The sequence below is a fragment of the Nomascus leucogenys genome, chromosome 22a (genome assembly GCF_006542625.1).
Source record: "Nomascus leucogenys isolate Asia chromosome 22a, Asia_NLE_v1, whole genome shotgun sequence".
Classification (NCBI taxonomy): Eukaryota; Metazoa; Chordata; class Mammalia; order Primates; family Hylobatidae; genus Nomascus; species Nomascus leucogenys.
Genome location: NC_044402.1, coordinates 27,403,701 through 27,422,513, shown reverse-complemented (window position 1 = coordinate 27,422,513; position 18,813 = coordinate 27,403,701). Strand labels below are relative to the sequence as shown.

The 18,813-nt window shown below is 46.1% G+C and overlaps 1 protein-coding gene across 28 annotated transcripts in view; it reads left to right on the top strand.

Annotated features, from left to right (window-relative positions):
* The first annotated feature begins 9,889 nt into the window (after nt 1–9,889).
* NRXN3 (neurexin 3) overlaps nt 9,890–18,813 on the top strand; it is a 1,697,203-nt gene continuing 1,688,279 nt past the window's right edge. For 27 of the 28 annotated variants that reach the window (XM_030804215.1, XM_030804199.1, XM_030804204.1 and 24 more), the window contains exon 1: nt 9,890–10,196. The gene's annotated coding sequence lies outside the window, so the exon portion shown is untranslated. Of the gene's footprint in view, nt 10,197–11,853; nt 11,932–18,813 lie in introns of those variants that run through there. The other variant, XM_030804188.1, reaches the window with a different exon arrangement.

Here is an 18,813-nt window from a genome sequence, read left to right as displayed (position 1 = left end):
TTCCTGTCCGTATTTGTGCATCTGCTGTGTCTCACCCTTCCACTGGAGTTGTTCTTACATCACATTGGAGATTGACATGAAGGAGGATGGGCTGTGCCTTAGGAGAGTAAGACAGTCTGACCCGTGAGCCTGTCATCCATTTTCCTTGACTTCTCCAGAAAATAAAAAGGGCATCTTTTATTTTTCCCAAGTCTCCACTGTACCAGTCTCACCCACACCCAGCAGCATGTTCCTCATGTGCTTCAAGCCTGAGCTCTAAGGGGAAATGGGATCATCAGTGTTCAAAGTGAACCATACTTTTTACATAAATTAAAGATTAATTGTAGACAAGGTGATGGGGCATGGAAGAACAAGATAGAGAGCTAATATTTAAAAACTAAGAATGTGAAGCTCGTGATATATTTGGATTCTTCAGAAGGTGATTTATTCATATCTGGTTGATTTTCTAGACTTGTAGGTAATTTTCATCTCAGTTTCTGGCATTGATAGTGCCCATTTACTCATTTATTAGAGGCTGCAAAGTAGAGAGAAGCCTTGAACCAGTTAAGTTTTAGTCTGGAAACAGATGCATCAGAGCATTTGGTGGGGGAAGAGATTGATTCCCTGGTCCCCATAGTTACATGCCAGATTTTTATATTTTGAGGTTTTCTTAGTCAACAATTGCTTAAAATCTATTTTCATCACCCATGTGCATAGGGCATTAATCACTGAAGTCTGTTTCTCACAGTTACCCTTCACATAGGACTCTGGTTTGCTTCCAGAGCAGCCTTTAGTGCAAATATTCTGTCTGCTGATGTCTGCATTTACTACATATCCAATGGGGAGTAAAGAATGGGAGGTCTGGGAGGGAGAGCTTCTCAAAGAACAGGAGACATGGAAGGCAGTGGTCAGAGAAGAGAGTAACTACTGATGAGGAAAGGGGAGAAAGAAAGTAGGAAACAAACTGGTATCTAGTAAAGGAAATGAGGAGATGAAGGATATAGGGCTGGACCCCTTTGATGAATACTTTTGGATGTACAGGAGGGAGAGAAAGGCACAGATGTGGAAGCCAGAAAGCTCAAGGTCTAAATCTCTTCTCTGAGCCTCCTTTTCCAGCTGTATAGAATTCTTTTGAGTATTAAATGAGATAATACATGTGAAATGTCTTGCACAGAATAGGAGCCAACAAGTGGAAATTGCCATGAGCTTCAAAAGTGCCCACAGCTTTTTTTTAAAGTCATTTCTCACATATTTATTGAGAACTTTTAGATATAACCATGATTGTCTAAATGTGATCACTGTCTTCCTATAGTGCAGACCTCTGTAGTGAGGAAAGAAGCAGCCATCATATTTAGCTTAGACGAATGTTTCTTAGGGGCCTGGTAATATCAGTCTGCATTTACCTAACACCTACTGTATATCCAGCCCTTGCCCCCTTTGCAGGAAAGGAGTATTCTTGTAGAAAGGCGGAGACTAGTGGGCTTAAGTGATGATATTTCAGTATATGGGAAGCCATGCTGGGATAAAAAAGGAACAGGAAGAAAGAGCCTCATTTATTTATTTGGCAGACACATATAGCCTAGTGTCAACATATCAGCCCAAGCAATGGGCTCTGGTGGAACTTCCAGGTTGGTGGGGGCTTGACATGAGAGGGAGTGAGGAAGTGGGAGACTACAAACGTGAGAGTTCTTGACATTGTGGACTGAGGAAGTGAAGGTGGAAAAGGAAAAGAAAAGGAAATTCACAAGCTGCAGGGAGAGTGGCTCAAGAAGTGGGCTAGGAAACTGAGCAAAGTGCTGGGGCGGTTGAATGGTATCAGGAAAGCAGATGGTGATCCTGGAGAAGGAGGGTGCAGATGGCAGCGGTGGTGAGGAGGCAGCGTGGGGTGAAGAACAGTCCCAGCTCGGCCACTCCAGGAGGAGAGAGGCTGGAACACAAAACTCCCCACGCTGGCTGAGCTCTGTGACTCATCTGGCCCCCAGTGTGGCATCTCACAAGGTTCCTAGGAGAAGAATGTGGGAGGTCCTGTGGTTTTCTGTGATGGCCCTTGGAAGTTAGATATGAACCTCAGGCATTGAGAAATTTCTGGTGGGGAAAGAAGAGTTTCCCACCTAGAAAAGAACAAATGAACCGTGCTGTATTTACATCCCACCTCCCAGGTTAAGTTTCCACTGCCTGTTTGACTTTGGGCAAAGTATGCGGTTGCTCTTGGACGTGGTTTCCTCATTTGTTAAATAAAAGGATTAAATTAGATAATATCGAAAATACTTTGATACTCTAAACTTCGGTGATCCTGAGAAAATTTGAAGGTGTGAACTGTAGAGAAGAGGATAGACTTAGAAGTCTGCTATTATCAGAGTCATATGTAATGGGTAACTGTGAGAAACAAGAATTAATTCCCTATATACACTGGTGGTGAAGGTAAACTTTAGGCAATTGTTGCCTAAGGTGTTACGAGGAGGATGATTTCAGCCTAGTGTAATAATGTGTCTAAATATTGGAACCATCCAACAAGGACTTGAGTTGCTTTGTAAGGTAGTGAGCTTTCTGTCGCAAGAAGTGATCAATCACAGATTGAATAATGACATTTTGGGGGTTGTTATTAAAAAATTTGTCCCCGACCCCTACCTTCTTCCTTTAAGAAACATTATGTTTTCCTGCAGACTAGTTGAGCATATAATGATTAAATGGGAAATACTGGTGAATCTCAACATTTGTTTCTCAGAACATAAAAAAAATCATGTTTTTCTTAATGCCATTAGGTCCCTGGTGGGGAAAAAAAAGTTTAGTGTTGAAATAAGTTTGGAAAACTCAAGAGTAAATAGGGTTATGCAGGTTTCTTTGCTGGAGGACATCTCAGAGACTTAAATATATTAATTTTAATGTTAAAATTCCTAATGTTATGAATTTTCTAAGTACATTTGATGATAGACTATTTTTCTCAGAGTGTCTGATGGGAATAATGATCTACTGAACATACTTTGAGAAATGTTGCTTTGAGCAATAGACTTATGTTCTAAGCCCTTTGCCCCTAGGAAGCACACATCACAACTTCTCTGTTATCTTTGGGTAGGGCTGATGATGAAGGCTAATTTGGGCCTTAGGAGATGGAGCAGGGCTCTGGATGATAACCACTAGACCTGACTCAGCTGGTGATCTTAGATGGGTCTCTCCATGTGTCTCAGTTACCTCACATGGGAAGAAATCATGCAAGTCCAGCCCTTCTAGGGTTAAGGTGTCATGATAAAGTCTAGGGTAGTATGCATAGGATTAGAATTTGAATCTGAATCACCTGACAACTTGCTAACATGCAGATTCTGGTTCGGCAGGTCTGCCGGGGTGGGGACCAAGATTCTGCCGTGCTCACACGCTCTTAGGCAATGCTGCTATGGCCATAGTTTGAGTTTTAAGGGTCTAGGAAGCCACACAGCGTGGCCCTTATCAGGAGCATCTACTCATGTGGAGCAGCAGCAATAAGCCTTCTGGTGGTGCTCCTTTCCCTAGAGCTCTGGTCTGTGCTTCTGAAAGGTGTTATTCATGAGGGAAAACAAACCAGGCATCCCTTAGGTATCCCTGTGGTGAGGTTTGCTCTGGGCCCCTCTGAAGGGAATCCCTCTTCCTCTTCCACTTCCCCACCCCCACTGCCTGCAGTTCCCCAGTTAGTTAAGCTATTTTTTGAGTTTGAGTTAAAACCATTTCAGATATATTTTTAACTACGTCCTGTTTGAAAAGCTGTTAGCATTTGGCAATCATTCCATCTTCAGCTTGAATCCTGGGGAGGGTGGTTTTTTCTGCCCCCCACCCCCCACAACCAGGCAAAAGTATATAATTTAAAAATGGTTTTAGTGCATGGGTCAGAGGATGGTTGATAGGGCTGGGTCTAGGGTATGTTTTGGCCTCCACAAAGCCGCCACTGCTGGGGCTGCCTTTCTGTGCTTGCACCTGAGGCTGAGCAGGCACTGCTGAGTGAATGTGAAGGGGTCGGGGTGGCATGAGTGCTGTCCAGCAGGGGGAGAGAGAGAGGCAATGGGAAGGAGAGGCGGAGGCGGAGATGGGTCAAAGGCATCAGAACCCGGCCTGGTTGAACCTCCACCAGCAAGGTCATCACGAATAATAGCAGAGTTAACATCTTTCCTGCCATGTTCCTGAGATATTTCAGGAGCAGTGCATCACCATTGCCATTATGATGGGGGATTTATTAAGGGTAAGGATTTTGGAGTAATTGAAAGAGTAGTGCCTTTGGGAAATTGTTTTATTGAACAAACATTTATATAGCCCTTACACCATGACATCAACTGAGTGCTTTACAAATATTAGCTCATTTAATCCTGATAACAATCCTATGAGGTAAGTACTATCATTATCCCCATTGCATAGAAGGGAGAAGTGAGGTGCAGAGAGAGGTCAAGCAACTTGCCTAGGGTCCCAGTGCTGGTAGGTGGTAGACCTGGATTCCAGCCTTTAGGGTCTGGAGCTGGAGCTTGTGCCCTTTGCCATCACACTGTGCTGTTCCTTCCAGCAATGTAGGTTCTGCCCTCTCGACACTCAATCTAAGAATGGCTGTGCCAGCCCAGGCTGCTCTTACCTACTTGTTGGGAGAAACGAAGTTGAAAACAGAAGAGAACTTTCACCATAGCCTGGAGAAATGAATAATTTTTTGAAAGCAGTTATCAAGTATTAATAGTTAACTCCTTGCTGCTCAAACATTCAAGCTCATTAAACACTCCAAATATACCTGGACCATGTTAAAATTCGATCCCCAAGCAGGAAATTCTAGAATTGCTTTGAAAATTATTACTGAGAAGAAATTGTTTCCTCCTCATTTTTTTTCCTCGTAAAGTTGTTGTTGTTGTTTTCGTTGTTTTCTTAGTGAAATATTCTGTCACCATCAGTCTAGATGAATTGCTTGTTCCTGGGCACTTGGGGAGAAGGATGCAGCCACAGGGCAGGCATTCTACCTCCTAGCCTGGCTCTCCCCAAGGCTGGAGTTGGTAGTCCTGTGCGGAGGGCTGGCAAAAGGCTGCTGAATTCAGGGAGTTGGCTGGGAGGCTTCTACTGGCTGTGAGCCCCTGAGACTATTTTATTCCCATGGAATAAGCAGGATAGGAACATGAAGGTAGAGGGTTCCCCACTGGAGTTGGAATTTGGAGACCGTTGCTCTTTCCAGGAGCTAGCCTTTCCTGCAGCCTCTTTGGGGGCAGCAGATACCCTGGTAGAAGGGATGCCTGGAGTGAGAAACATCTCATGGGCGGTGACCTCCTCAGGGCCTGAGTGCTCAGGCTTCTCTTGGGGCTTGTGTTCTCACATGCCTGTAAATCTCACATTCGCTTCTCTCTCCTTCCCGTGCCAGACACAGTTGTCTGGATTAGGTGCCTGGCTTTTAGAATTTGGGAAGCACTGCTGTTGACTCACTGCTGGACCTGTGTCCTTTTACTGGGCCCCAGGGACAAGTCTTTTTGTACAAGTCTTCTCCTTGAAGGATGCCAGGCCCCTCTGTGGTACTGTCTGCGCTGCACGGCACATGTCTAATAATACTAATTAATAAGCAGTCACCTATTAATAACACTGGAATCATCATCACATAGGTGACAGAAAGCCGAATAAACTCCAGCAGGCCAGCATTGCAGCACAGCTCTTGGGGGAGGAGAGGAGAGAAGAGCACGAGGAACGTTTGAAGGGGCCTTAGGCAAAATGCTTTGGGCCAATAGCACTGGGGGCTGAATTTGAAATCTGCTTAGGAATAAGGCATGTGTGGACTTTAGTGACTAAAAATCCAATCTTATGGGGCAGGTTGGGAGCCTGGAGGGTTTGACTCAATTGAAGTGCTAGCTGAGGGATTAGAAGAACTCTCTAATGCCTGATTTCTAGTTACTTGGTCTTGGCTGGAGAAGACTGATGTTCTCAGGTTTGGTTGGGGTCAAGTAGTGGGAACTTAGACAGAAACACTCATCTAATGGATGAAGAAGCTGAGCCATGGACCGTAATTTTTTCCCCCAAACATTATTGAAAGAATGAGTAAGTAAAAGAAGGAACCTATGTAATGAGGCTAAAAATGTCCCAGAAAAAGCAACCCTTGAAATTCACATCCTAAGAGTCATTAGGGTGGCAGGAACGGATATGCCAAGTCTTTTTATGCAGAACTCTGATTTTATAGGCATAGTCTTATTTATAAATGTGCAATTGCATGTATTTCAATACGTAACATAATAAAACCAAGTTGCTGTGAGGATTAAATGAGATAATGTATTAGTGCATGCCAAATGCCTAACTTAGTACCTGGCGGGTGGTAAAAGTCCTAATAATCAAGGCTGGTAGCTGGTATGCCTTGGTCAGGCCAAACCAGTTGCTCTTGGTCACCTTCCAATCTGATTGGTTGCTGACTGGACCATCTTAGATATTAAATATTTTAAATTCCACTCTGTTAATAATGACCAATACTCTCCCTTGTGGACTTCCCATGTGCCATTTACTATTGACGGTACTTTTGATACAATTCTCACAGGAAGCATTTGATACCATTATCATTCCCGTTTTATAGATGAGAAAGTTGAGGCTTGAGATGTTTGAAATTTGGCTGAGGTCTCATGGCCAAAAAATGGTGGAGCTGGGATTTGAACCCAGATGTCCTGTTTGCAGAGCCTTGGACGCTTAACTATAATGCTTCTAAGTAGACAGTTGGCAGGGGGTAACTTGTGGTAGTAGTTGTTATTATTGCTATTATCATCACTGAAATAACTTTTTTTTTTTTTCAGAATGCCATGGGCAATGTATCCTTTTGATTGGTAGTGAAATTTTTTCTTGCTACATGCTGAAAACACTGGTCTGGCACATTTGAGAAAAGCTGAAACAGTCCCTGGTCTGTTCTGTCCCTGAACTGAGTGAAGATGGAGCCCCACAATCTAATCAAAGGAAGGAAGATAGGCCTGTGAGAGAACCTTCTAACTTAACGACCTCTGATCATGGCCCTCCTTATCCCAGGACAGAGATGACAGCTGAGAAGGCCGAGGGTCTCTGAGGATTTCAGTTGTACGCATTGAGTCCTCCCTTAAAAAACAAAAATTAGTACCATTGCTGACATGGCACCATCATTTGGGCAAACACCTGATATTGCTTTTTGCTTATGGTTGCATTATGCGTCTGCAAGGAGACCCGTCTTATTCTCTTTGATGTTGTCTTTCTCTGCTATTTTGTACATAACCATCTTCACAAATTTGGAGTTATCTGGGGAATGCTGGATCACTAGAGTGAGCCAAGTGGTAGTTAACTAAAATGGCATGGAGGAATGAGACAAAATGAGCCCACAGATTTCATGATAAAAGGCAAACTAAAAGGATGCACTGGAGTAATTGAAAGATAACACTTAAGAAGCCTAAGAAAGTACAACACAGAATAAAATGATAATAACAAATATATTCAAAATATATAAGTTAAAGTAGGTTAGAAATCAAAAGGGGTAAAATGAAGTAAATAATAGTGACTACAGTGATACCCTAAATAATAAGCTAAATTATTAAAAGATATATAATAACTTGAAATAAAGGAATGCCAACTAAAGGGGGCAGTCCAAAGTTAATAGTCCCATGAGGGGCAAATGCAGACCTGTGGGCTGGGGTAGCGAACATCTGTTGAGTACTTCTGTGGGGCAGGCATCCTATGGGTATTTTATTACTTGTTTCTCAAAACAACTCTATGAAGTAAGTACAGGTGTTACCTCCATTTTATAGGCAAGGATGCTAAGACTTGGAGAGGGTAAAGAAAGTTATTCAAATCACAAGGAATTCAGGTGGCCCAGAAGGGATTGGAATCCAGGTGTGTCCCTTAACCTCTAGGCTGTTCTGCAGAAGCACCTCTCACAGGGATGTCCTTTCTAGGCTGGTGTTTGCCACAGGAATCCCATGGGCACTGACATCTGCAGGGCACTGAGTCCTCAGGCTCTCCCTTGAGGCTTCTGCCCTCTCATCCCTTAGGTCCTTCCGGTCTCTTCCTGCTGCCCCCAAGAGGAGTGTAGAGTTTCCCTGGCTGTGCCCGATGTCCTGCTGGATCATGGCAGCTCCTTTACATGGTTCTTCTCCCAGGAGCTCCTGACATCTAGGGCAATCCCACGCACTGTGCCTTCTGAACTTCCCTTCCACATTCTGTGGACAAATTTGGTGCAGAGCCTTCTAGGAAGGCCAGGTAAGGAGGATATGGAACTGGTGGCCAGGGCAGTTCAGGTCTAGAGTAAATAGGTGGGAGGTCAGATGTCATATAAAATTAATCCATGAAGTGTTCCTAAAACTGCTGGATACTGTGGAGGTGTTGGAGGCTGGAGACCTGAAGACACATAAGAAAATAAGATTGTGATCTGAAAGGTAAAACAGACTGAAAAGTAGGCTAGTAATGATGGAAGTGCATGTGTCCGTCTAGTCCCAGCCCAGATGCCACTTTAGTCCACCAAGCTTGCCTTGATATCCCCCACCTCCAAATCACAATTAATCACTTGCTAATTGACAATCCCATAGAGCTTCCTTTACATTGCTTTCATGATTATTTTCCCCTTGCTTTATAGAAACACATTTCTGTCTTCCTCCAATGCTTAGTGGAGTCCTTGGGGTTCAGACCTTGATAGATTCATTTTGTTTCTTGAGCATGATGCCGGGTACATGCGCTATTAAAGTTTGCTGGGTCAGGAAAGTGCTAGGATGCTGTAAGAACATCCAGTAAAGGGCAGAAATATAAGAACTACTGTCCTTGGCTGGGAGGCAATAGAGTACTGTGGCTAAGCAGGCAGGCTCTGGAGTTGGATAGACTTGAGTTCAAATTCATTCTTAGCAGCTTCCAGCTGTGTGACCTTTGGCAACCTCTCTAAAGCTTCAACTTTTAAGACTGTGAAATGGATCTCAACTGTCAAATAGCACAAACCTCGCTGGTCTGAATGAGATGACCCACGTGGTGGCATATGGTAGGTGCTCAACAGCTGTTAGTGGATTGGTGCTGGTCCAAGGGAGGACATGCCAGTGCAGCCCTTTAAAAGGGAGCTGGAGAAGAAAGGAATTTGGGGCTGCATTCTCACATAAGGTGCCAGGGCCTGATGCTGAGCAAAACGTTTGTGTTAGGTGCCACCGACTGTCATCTCTTGTTTAGGTTTGACTGGGGAAACGTTTCCACAGACATGAACTAGTTTGTCAAGGCTGGCAATGGATTTTCAAGGGTTTAGGGGTGCAGTCTAGGCTCAGAGCTCAGAGCACAAGCCACAAAAGAGAGCCATCTTCCTGAGTCACCAAAACACTTGATTCGGGCCTCTGACCCTTAGCTGGCAGCCCCTTAGGATAGGATGGGCTGTGCCTGGGTCTGTCTTTGTTGCTAGGGGCTCTGAGAGAGGAAGCCCCATTTGTGACTTCCATTTCTATGTCCCCAGCCCCTTGCACTATGCCTCATCCTAAGCAGGCATTCAAAGCGCTTGTTGAAGGAATAGATTTGTGCCCTAGTTACAGCCCTGACTTCCACTAGATGCTCAAGGATTGCCCTGATTTTGCAAGGAAGAGCAACTACTCAGGGAAACTGAGGCACACTTGTAGGTTAGAGTCCCTCAGTCTGCAGGAGACACACACATCCTCAGCAGTGGAGAAGTGGTTTGGTTACTGAAGCTGTAAATGAGAATTTTGTCTTTATATTAATTCCTGCTCTGGTTCTAGGGAAGAACTCCCCTCAGGCTGGAGTAAGGGGAGAACTGAGCTCAGACACTGCCTCTCAGTTGTGGGGGCTGCAGCCTGCCCCTCCCTGGTGATATCTTCTCAGCTGTTTGCAAAACAGTCAGGGAGAAGGTGAAGCCCTGAGCCAGGCGGCCTGACTGTCTCTTTAAATGCTGGGGTCTGTGTGGGAGAGGGAGGGGCCGGCTCTGGAGTGCGTGAAATTCCTGGGCTCCTCCGGCAGTCTCAGGCTCAGCGCTCAGCCCTACACATCGCCTCTTGCATGCAACTCACTGAGAGGGAGAGGCAACCTGTCCTCCCCTCTCTCAGCCTCGGCATCTCCAGCCACCAAGGACCTGCTTTTCGCACCTCCAACAACCCCTCCCTTCTACCCTGCCACTCCCTCCCAGAGATTGAGGAAAAGAAAAGGAGAGAGAAAGATTCTGGAATTTGAACCTCCCCAAAGAGGAAACATACCCAGCAAACTCAGTTGATTAAACGTCAAACAGACATACAGACAGATCCCAAATCTTCTGTTCAACTGGAAAGGTAAGGTTTGTGGGGAAAGGAAGGCAGTTAGGGTATGAAACAACTCAAGGTTCTTGTCCGTTCTGGGAAGAGGTTGCTCCTGAGAGGGTAGAAGTTTTCAGTTGGGAGCAACCAACCTAGATTTTTTTTTTTTTTTGAATGCTGTATCCATGAGCCTTGGCTGACTGTGGAAATGGCTTTTCAACTGCCTTTCTTTTCCTTCAGTTTCTCCTGGAAGTTGGGTCCTTTTCCTCCAGATGTTGGAAAAGTCAGAGAATGTTTTAGATTTTTATCTTCTTCTTTTTTTTTTTTTTTTTGAGTCTTTCTCCTATTTGCTTGACTTGTTAGTCCGAAATGATGTGTGCTCATCACTTCATTTTGGGCAGATACTCTTTCTTGACATTTTGTAGCCACTTCCCCCACTCATTTATTCATTTATTTATTTGGGCTGGTTAAAACGAGAAACAGAAGGGACGCTCTGAGGATCACAAGAAAACAAAATTGAATTGAGACAGGGATTTCCCTAGCTGTTGAGGAATTGAGGTGTATGTGAGTGTGTGTGTGCTTTTTTTTTTTTTTTGAGGGGGTGTGAGGAGGTGGTTCTATAGTCTAAAAATTCAGGTTGGACTCCTGTCTTGTGAAGGTGGGCATACTTGGAGAAGGTGAAAAGGGAGTGTGTGTGTGAGTGTGTGTGTGTGTGTGCGGGTGTGTGCTCCTGTTTGGATCGGTTACAAGGGAATCTTCCTCCACTGCCTTCCATTTGTTTATATTAATGATTTAGTAGCAGGCTTGCCTGAAAACTTCCACTCTGTTCAAGCACTGTGGGTTTTGCAAGCTCTCAGTGACCTTAAAGCCTGGTTCGATGTATTGTTTTTTCCAGGCATTGTGCTGTACCCAGAGTTTCAGCTCTTTCCCTCTCTCTTTTTTAACCACAAAACTTAACTGCTTTAGAAACATCATCCTGATGACAAGGAAAAAAATGTGTCCCCCCCACCCCCATCCCTTCTTAGGCCAGTGATGTAATACCAACCTAAGGGCTCGCTGCTTTGCAGGTGACTTACCCTGTGATTACTTGTTAAAAAAAATAAAATTTTCCCTTCCTCCATTAAATGTCTGCCTGTTTTAATTTGGATGTAGAAATATCATCATGCAATGAGAACATCTTATTTTTGCTAACCATTATTGGGGTTTAGGTAAAGTAGGATTCCTCTTCTCTGATCTTTATTTTTAATACTTTTTTTTTTAATGCAAAGGTCAGAGATCATTGAGAGCTAGCTTAGGATGGAGCAAGACAGAGTCAGGGCAAATAAGAGAGCTGGTAGGACAAGAGCTGTCTTCTCCCCGCTTCCTTCGGTTCCCGCTTTGGGGAGATAGTTTTTCTTTTACCACTACAAGCCACCCCAACATTCTTCTTTCTTCCTCTCTGCGGGGTCCTGTGGACGGCCCTGGGAGGGAGAGGGGGCACTCCTTGTCACACCTGGAGGACAGTGTAGTTTTGGGGGTCAGATGACCGTTTGCCTTTGTGATGAAGGTTCCAATGGAAATTTGAACTCCCAGCACGCTGGGTGACTTGGTACCCAGGATAGTCTATCTGGGGGCACCTGGAGGTTAGTCTGGGGAGCCTGGAGAACTGGCTCTTTATTAATTTGCCGTTCTGGGTAGAGCCTTCCCTCATCGTTCAAGGGCTTCTGCGTCGCCTTTCAAGTTAAAATGGTCCCGCTGGTTATGATGGGCAAGTTTACCTAAGGGCTACTGGGTATGTGGCGGAAGGATGGAGGGGAGTGAGAGGAGGCAAGGCTGGTATTTATTTTTTAATCTTCGGGCTTAATCTGCCTAAGTCATATGGGGCAAACGATATTTCAGACGGGTGCTGGTTGTGCAGATATTCCTATTGTTTGATTTTTTGTTGTTGTTGGGGAGTGGAGTAAGGGCTCTTGGCCCATTTTCTGCAGCCTGGGGTTCATCCTGCGAGTCAGTCTTCCTTCTGGAAGGGGGGGAAAAGGCTGGACACTGGAAGTTCGCTATTAAAGTGAGCAACAGGGCTGGGTTTATTTTTTAAAAACAACCAGACTGTGCGAATGCCCTTTTCTGGAGCTTTCCGGCACTTTCTAGTGAAATAATAATTTAAAAAAATTGCTTCTTGAGAAGAGGAGGGGGCAGAAATTAAAGGGATTCTAGATTTTGAGAGACAACTACGTCTTTGCTTCTCTGGTAGTTCCCTATTATTAATTATTGGGGATTTGACGGGGCTCTGGCCTCCGTTTTTGTTGATTTCATTTTGGTGCTGCGTTTCTCCTGACTATGTTGATGATTTGCTGCTTATATAAGGGAAAGGATGTATTGAGGTGGACTGATGCTTGGGGTTTTGAGATCGGCTACTGAGATTGGGTGGCGGTTGGTGTGTTTGTCGATGTGCATGGTAGGAAGGTCTTTGCTTTTGGGTGGTAGGGGATGAGGGAATGGTGGGAGAACAGTAGATGAGATGCTACAGCAAACGGGGACATGGGGGGAGACGGAGGTAAGGTTGGAAGTCACCGGTTTGCAGAATTTCTATTCTGCACCCCCCTTTCTCTTGCTCCTGGAAAAAAAATCCATTATCTATAAAAACACATTATTCTTCAATTGGCCTTTTAGAGAAAAAAAAGAGAGAGGGAAGGGAGGGGTTAATTTGGTGAGGGGGCTTGGTTGTAATTAGCCCACTGCTGCAAAACTGAGATACAGAAATCCATCGGCACCAGCTTTGGGGGCATGGAGAGGCAGCGGAGAGATGGGGGACAGGTTGTCAGTCTTGGATGAACGGTGGAGCGGTCGGGTTGGCGTCTGGGTATTGTGTGTGTTTGTGTCTCTGTGTGTGTGTGAAATTTTTTACCCCACCACCAATTTCCCCCTCCATCCTCCCCCAATTCTGCCATGATCTTGCCTTCTATTTCCACACACTGCTCCCCCCAACCCTAGGCACACCCCTCCCCCCTTCCTCCAGCCCTTTCCATCTTCATGAAAAAAATTCTGATTCTGATGGCTCTGCGGCTCTTTTTTCCCTTTTTCCTTGCTTTTTTTTTTTTTTTTTGCAACACAACAGTGGTGCGATGGCCTTTCCTACATGCCACACGGATGCAGCCTTCTGATAGGAGGGCAAAGTCGGCACATCCACACACACACTGGCATACGCTCTTGCACACACACTCTCTGTCACATACACAGGCGCCGAGGGCTTAATTTTGCTTGGTTTCATTTCCCTTAACCTCTTTCCCCACTCTACCTCCACCATGGCTCCTTCCCCCCATCTTTGCATGGGGACTGCGGTCACGTTAGAGCCTCTTTTCCTCTCCGCAACCGCGGTCTTCTTTCTTCTCGCCATTCTTCTTTCCCTAAAGCTGTCGTGTGTCGCAGTTCATGGGATTAGCATGTTGGAGAGTCTTTGTGGGAGGGGACCTCACAAGCAGGGGATTGGAATGGGGGTAGATGACATTAATAATTTTTTTTGACCAAATAAGCACCCAGTGATAATGATCCAATTTAACCATCCATGAAATATATGTTTGCGGTACATTGGAGGAAGGTTATGTGGGGGAGGCAGAGTCTGACTGGGTTACCTCCGGGGAGATTTGATGCCTGGACAGTAGAGCCACAGCCCCCTCCCCTGTACACATGTGTATGCTCTCACACACACCAACACGCACAGCTCTGATCAGTGGGCTGTGTCGAACCAGAGGGCACTGCAGAATATCCCAGAGAGTTGTGATGGTTAGTTGGGAGGATGGAACAATGTCTTTGTCCGACCCAGCTCTCCTCTCTACAGATGATGCCGGGTCTTGAAATTCTTGGTGCCCTTTGTGTTGGTTTACGGGTGGGGACTGGAAGGGTGTTTGTGTTTTGTCAAGCACCGGCGTGCCTCCAATTGGACAACATAGGATTGTCAACACTGTGTGTGTGGTTCAAGCAGGAAGCTGCCTGCCTCTTTGTGTGGTGTGGCTGTGTTTGTTGGATATGTGCGTATCCAGCCTCATACGGTGGCTCTGGACAGGTGTGCTAGTGACAGGGGTGGAAGGCAAGAAGCAGGGGTGGTCAGTGGGGAAGAGTCCTCAAGGTAGTTGAGAGGAGGGTAGAGGGGAAGAAACTGCTCCTGCCTCCAGCAGGAAGCCGCAAATGAGATCCCCACGTCCACGAAGCGAACCCGTGGGTGGGTGGCTCATGGATGACTGGTGGGCGGATACAGATTGAAGGAGGAGAAGGGGATGAGGTGGGCGAAATTGAGGGTTTTCCCTGCTGCCTTGCCAGAGCCTGGGGCTGAGCTCGGGAGGATGGTCCTTCTCCCCTGGCGTCAGCCACCTCTTGGGCGGCTCGGCCTTGTTGGAGGCTGCAGCCCAAAGGAGCTGAAATCACCCTTGGCGGTGAGAGTAGCCCAGCCCCTGTTTTCTCCTGGGCTCTGGCTGCCTTAACTACCGGACGCCATTTTCCCATCTTCAGCTGAAGGTGTGTCCCTCTTTATTAGCAATTATAAGTGAAATTGGAAAACATTTTGCCTAAAAGAAAAACAAAATCCTCAGAGCAAAATGCTGATTGTCTTACCTTTCCAGCGTCCCTCTCCCTTCTTGGGGCTGACCCTGAGGAGTTAGGGAGACAGGGTTACGTCATTGCCAGAGAAAGGGGATAAATGGGGAGTAGGACGCCTTGGGGGCAAATTATTGTGCCCAATGCAGAGAATAGATTGCTCTTCGTATCCCCCGGCCGTGTTCTCCTTACATGACCCCTCAGGTGTGGATGGGAGACTTGCAAAAGAAGAAGCATTCCTTCTAAAACCTCACTGCCTAGAAATGTGCCGGCCCGTGTGTCTGTTCCTGCTGTGGTCCGGGACCTGCTGGGGGAAGAACGGTTGCGCTGCAGCTCTGAGGCTTGAGGGCCAGCTCTGTTGCTCTGAGGATGAAGCAAGTGCGGTGCTGTGGCTGGGCCAGCCACAGGTGGCCATGCTGGGCTCGGGGCAGGGACTATGCATGGGGCCTACTCCCAGCCGTTTCCTGCAGGTTGTTCCTCAAATTATACTCCTCAGAGAGACCTTTCCTGACCAGCTTTCTAAAATAGTCTCCTTACCCTAACCCCCTGGCTGCTTTCCAGCCCATGACACTGTCTTTAATTTTAATTGGTTAATCATCATTTAATATTATATTATACTATGATATATTGAAACATTTAAGATGGATCTTGTCTCTTTACCCCTCTAGAATGCAAGCTCTGAGAGGTCAAGGACTTTGTGTTCATTGTGGTGTTCCCAGTGCGTAGGACATTTCCTGACACATAGTAGGTGCTCAACAAATGTTTGTCGATTGGAGGAAAGAACCACATGGGTTTAGTGTTGGAGTTTTCTTCTCTAGCACTTGGGGCCTGTCTTCTGGGAAGGGTGGACTTTGCCTCTGGTTATCTTAGCCCTGCCTGAATGTCTAGATCTGCTGGAGGAATTGCAACATGCTGAACTTCAGTAGAGTTTAGTAGAAAGGGCTTCTTTATCCCTGGCTCAGATGACTCTGCCTCCTTTGAGATCCTTCTAATATTAGTAATCACCATTCTCATCATCATCATAGTAGTAGTAGTAGTGGTAGTAGTAGTAATAGTCGTGATATAGCTATCATTTCTGCAGTAGTTACTATTTACAAAGTTCTCTTCCAAGTTTTTTTTTTTTTACACTCAGTGTCTCATTTAATTCTCCAAACAACTCAATGCTGTATACTATTATTACGTGAGGAGACTGAGACTTAAAGTTACCTAATAAAATGACAGATCGAGGATTTGAATTCAGATGTGTCTTATGCCAGAGCCCAAGCATGGGACCCTTATGTTATAGTGTTAGAGGAAAAAGGCAGATGAATCATCCGTCATCTTATTCAGTGCCCTCAAGTACAAATGACAAGATGGAGGCCCAGAGAGACTACATGGCTTTTCCAAAGTTATGCACCACGTTTGATGCAGAGACAAAACTAGAATCAAGGTTTCCTGGCTGCCAGGGTAGGGCTCTTTCTACTCCATCATGCCACCTCGTGGGCTGTGGGCCCTTTCCAAGGGCATTGCAGCTGCTGCTATGGGGGCTGCCTGGGGTGCCCTCTTAGTTCTCCTTCTTCAGAGGGGAATGAGGTCTTGGTGGGGCAGGTGGGTGGTAGGTGTGTCTCTAAGGAAGGCACGCTTGCAGAACTAGAGGTCAGGGTTTCATGGCTCGAAGAAGACTGGTGGGCTATATTCCAACTGAGTGCTGGTTAAGGTTGTCTTCTGACCTTCCTGGGGGAGGAGAAACTGGAATGGATGAGGACCCCCATTCCAGTGGGGTGCTCAAGGTTCTCAATCCCATGTAGCCCTGCCCATCAAGGGTACTTTCAGGTCCAGCAGAGGCTCCATTCAGAGATCCAAGCAGCTGGTATCTGGATGCTGACGACCCTGGGAGCCTGTCGCTTCTCCTAGTCTGGCCTAGCCTTCTTTCTCAAGAAGGGAGGCATGAATCCAGACGTTGGATTCATGAAGACAGTGTGCTTCATTTGTGTTTCCAGAGGCTGGTTGGGGGGCATGATGTCATACAATGTGGGTGAAGGCCTTCTACCAGTCTCTCTGTTCCACTCTAGGGTTGGCCTTGACCTTGAATGGGAGAAGGATTAGACATTCTAGACGAGTATGAATGTGTTTTTTTTCTTTTTCTCAGGGGTGGGGTGGGGCCAGAGAAAAGTGGATTCTGAGAAGCAGGGAAGTCTTATCTTTAGCCAAGACCTTGAAGCAGAGCATGAATGCATTTCTGCATGACCTTGAGATGGTGTAACCAGACGCCCTGGTTTGGGGAGACAGTGCCTGTTTAGACCTTTGTCCTAGTGTAATTAGTAACTCTCAAAAGTGTCCTAGTTTGGATGATAAAATATATGGCTATCCTTCTTTAAGACGACATCACACACCTTCTCTTAAAGGAATAGAGAGAGGAAGGGGGCATACTAGAGAGGGAAATCCAATTTTAGGTCAGGAAGGTGACTGAGAGTGCAGTCTTTCCCCAGCTCTACTTTCACTTGCCCCCACTTTCTAAAGGATAAAAACCTGGATCTTCTGAGTATTCCTACTACTAGCATGACTACTACTTCTTTCCCAACTACTCTTACTCCCATCCAAGTACTAACCAGGCCCGACCCTGCTTAGCTTCCGAGATGAGATGAGATTGGGCATGTTCAGGGTGGTATGGCTGTAAACCCAACTACTTTTATTAAAGCTTCTTCTACTGGCTAACATTTGAGACCTGATTATGGGCCAGATACTATGCTAAGCACTTGACATGCATTATCTTACATAATCCTCCAACAATCCTGTGAAGTGGGTACTATTATCATCTCTGTCTTACAAATAAAGTAACTGAGGCCTAAGGAGGTTAAGTAACATGTCCAAGGCCACTCAGGTAGGAAGTGATGACATCATGATTCAAACCCAAAGGGCCTGGCTCTGCTCTGAAGCCTTTGGTCTTAACCACTGTGCCGTACCACCTCCATGGGCCTGTCCTCTGGTTCCCCAAGTCTGGAAACTTGATTCTAAGAGCTGGCCCATTTGCCAGGCAGTCAGCTCACTCACAGCTTTGGGACTTGCTGAAGGTGCTGCTGTCAGTTAGAGGCATTTCAGGCTTAGGAGGAGGGGGCTGCTGGTTGTAGCACTGCTGCTTAGGATTAGTGCTGCTGGTTGTCTTTTGCATGGCACTAAGGAAACTCTGTTTCCCAAGATGTCCCTGTTACCTTCTTCCTTGCTTTCTGCACCTTGTCTGAGGAGGGAGTTGAGGTGATTTGGGATGGTGATAGGTGGGCAAAAGGTAGAGAACCTGAAGCCCATTGTCTCTGCTTTGCTCTGTGGCCCTAAACCTGCATGGGCCAGCCACACTCTCCATGGCCCTTGCAGCAGGGACTGGCCCTCGGCGTGAGATTTCGGTGAAAGGACAATTATCCACCACCTGCTTTGAGCAGGGAGGGCATCATGCTCTGCTATGTTTCACTTAGGTGGGTAGTGTCCTCATTTATCTGTTGAGGAAACTGGTGATCAGAGGGGTTAAATCACTTTTTTAGGATTACACACTGAGATCCTGGGTCCACACTTGAGTCTGAATCCAAGGACTCTGCACCACCCTCCATCCTGAATCATGGAGAAGAGGAGCTGGGAATTGGATCATCTAAACTGGGGATAAAAGAGGAAATATTCTAGACAGAGGTCTTCCAATCAGCTCCTGAGGTCTGGATAGGAACTCTGGAGATCATCATCCTTATCATCCACCTCTGGGCCTGCCTGTACCCCACACCCACAGGGGAAGACACCTGCTGACCCCTGAGCTGGAGGGGTGCTGGTTTTGGCCTGGAGAGAAGGAGGAGATGGGGTCATGCACAGCCTCACTGGTGAAGGCGGGATGTTCAGGAGTTACCTCCTTCCCCCATGGAGCAGGGACATGTGCACTGACAACATCCCCCTACATCTGTGTCACAGGATAAAGGGTGGGAAGGGATGCCAGTTCTGCTGCCTAGATACAGGGAGGGAGGATGCACGGAGGGAATGAGCAGGATGCCCTGAGCTGGAGGAATCCAGGGAGAAAGAAGGAACTTTTTCTTGGTGGAGAGGCAGGGAATAGGAGAAGAAAAGTTTTCTGACT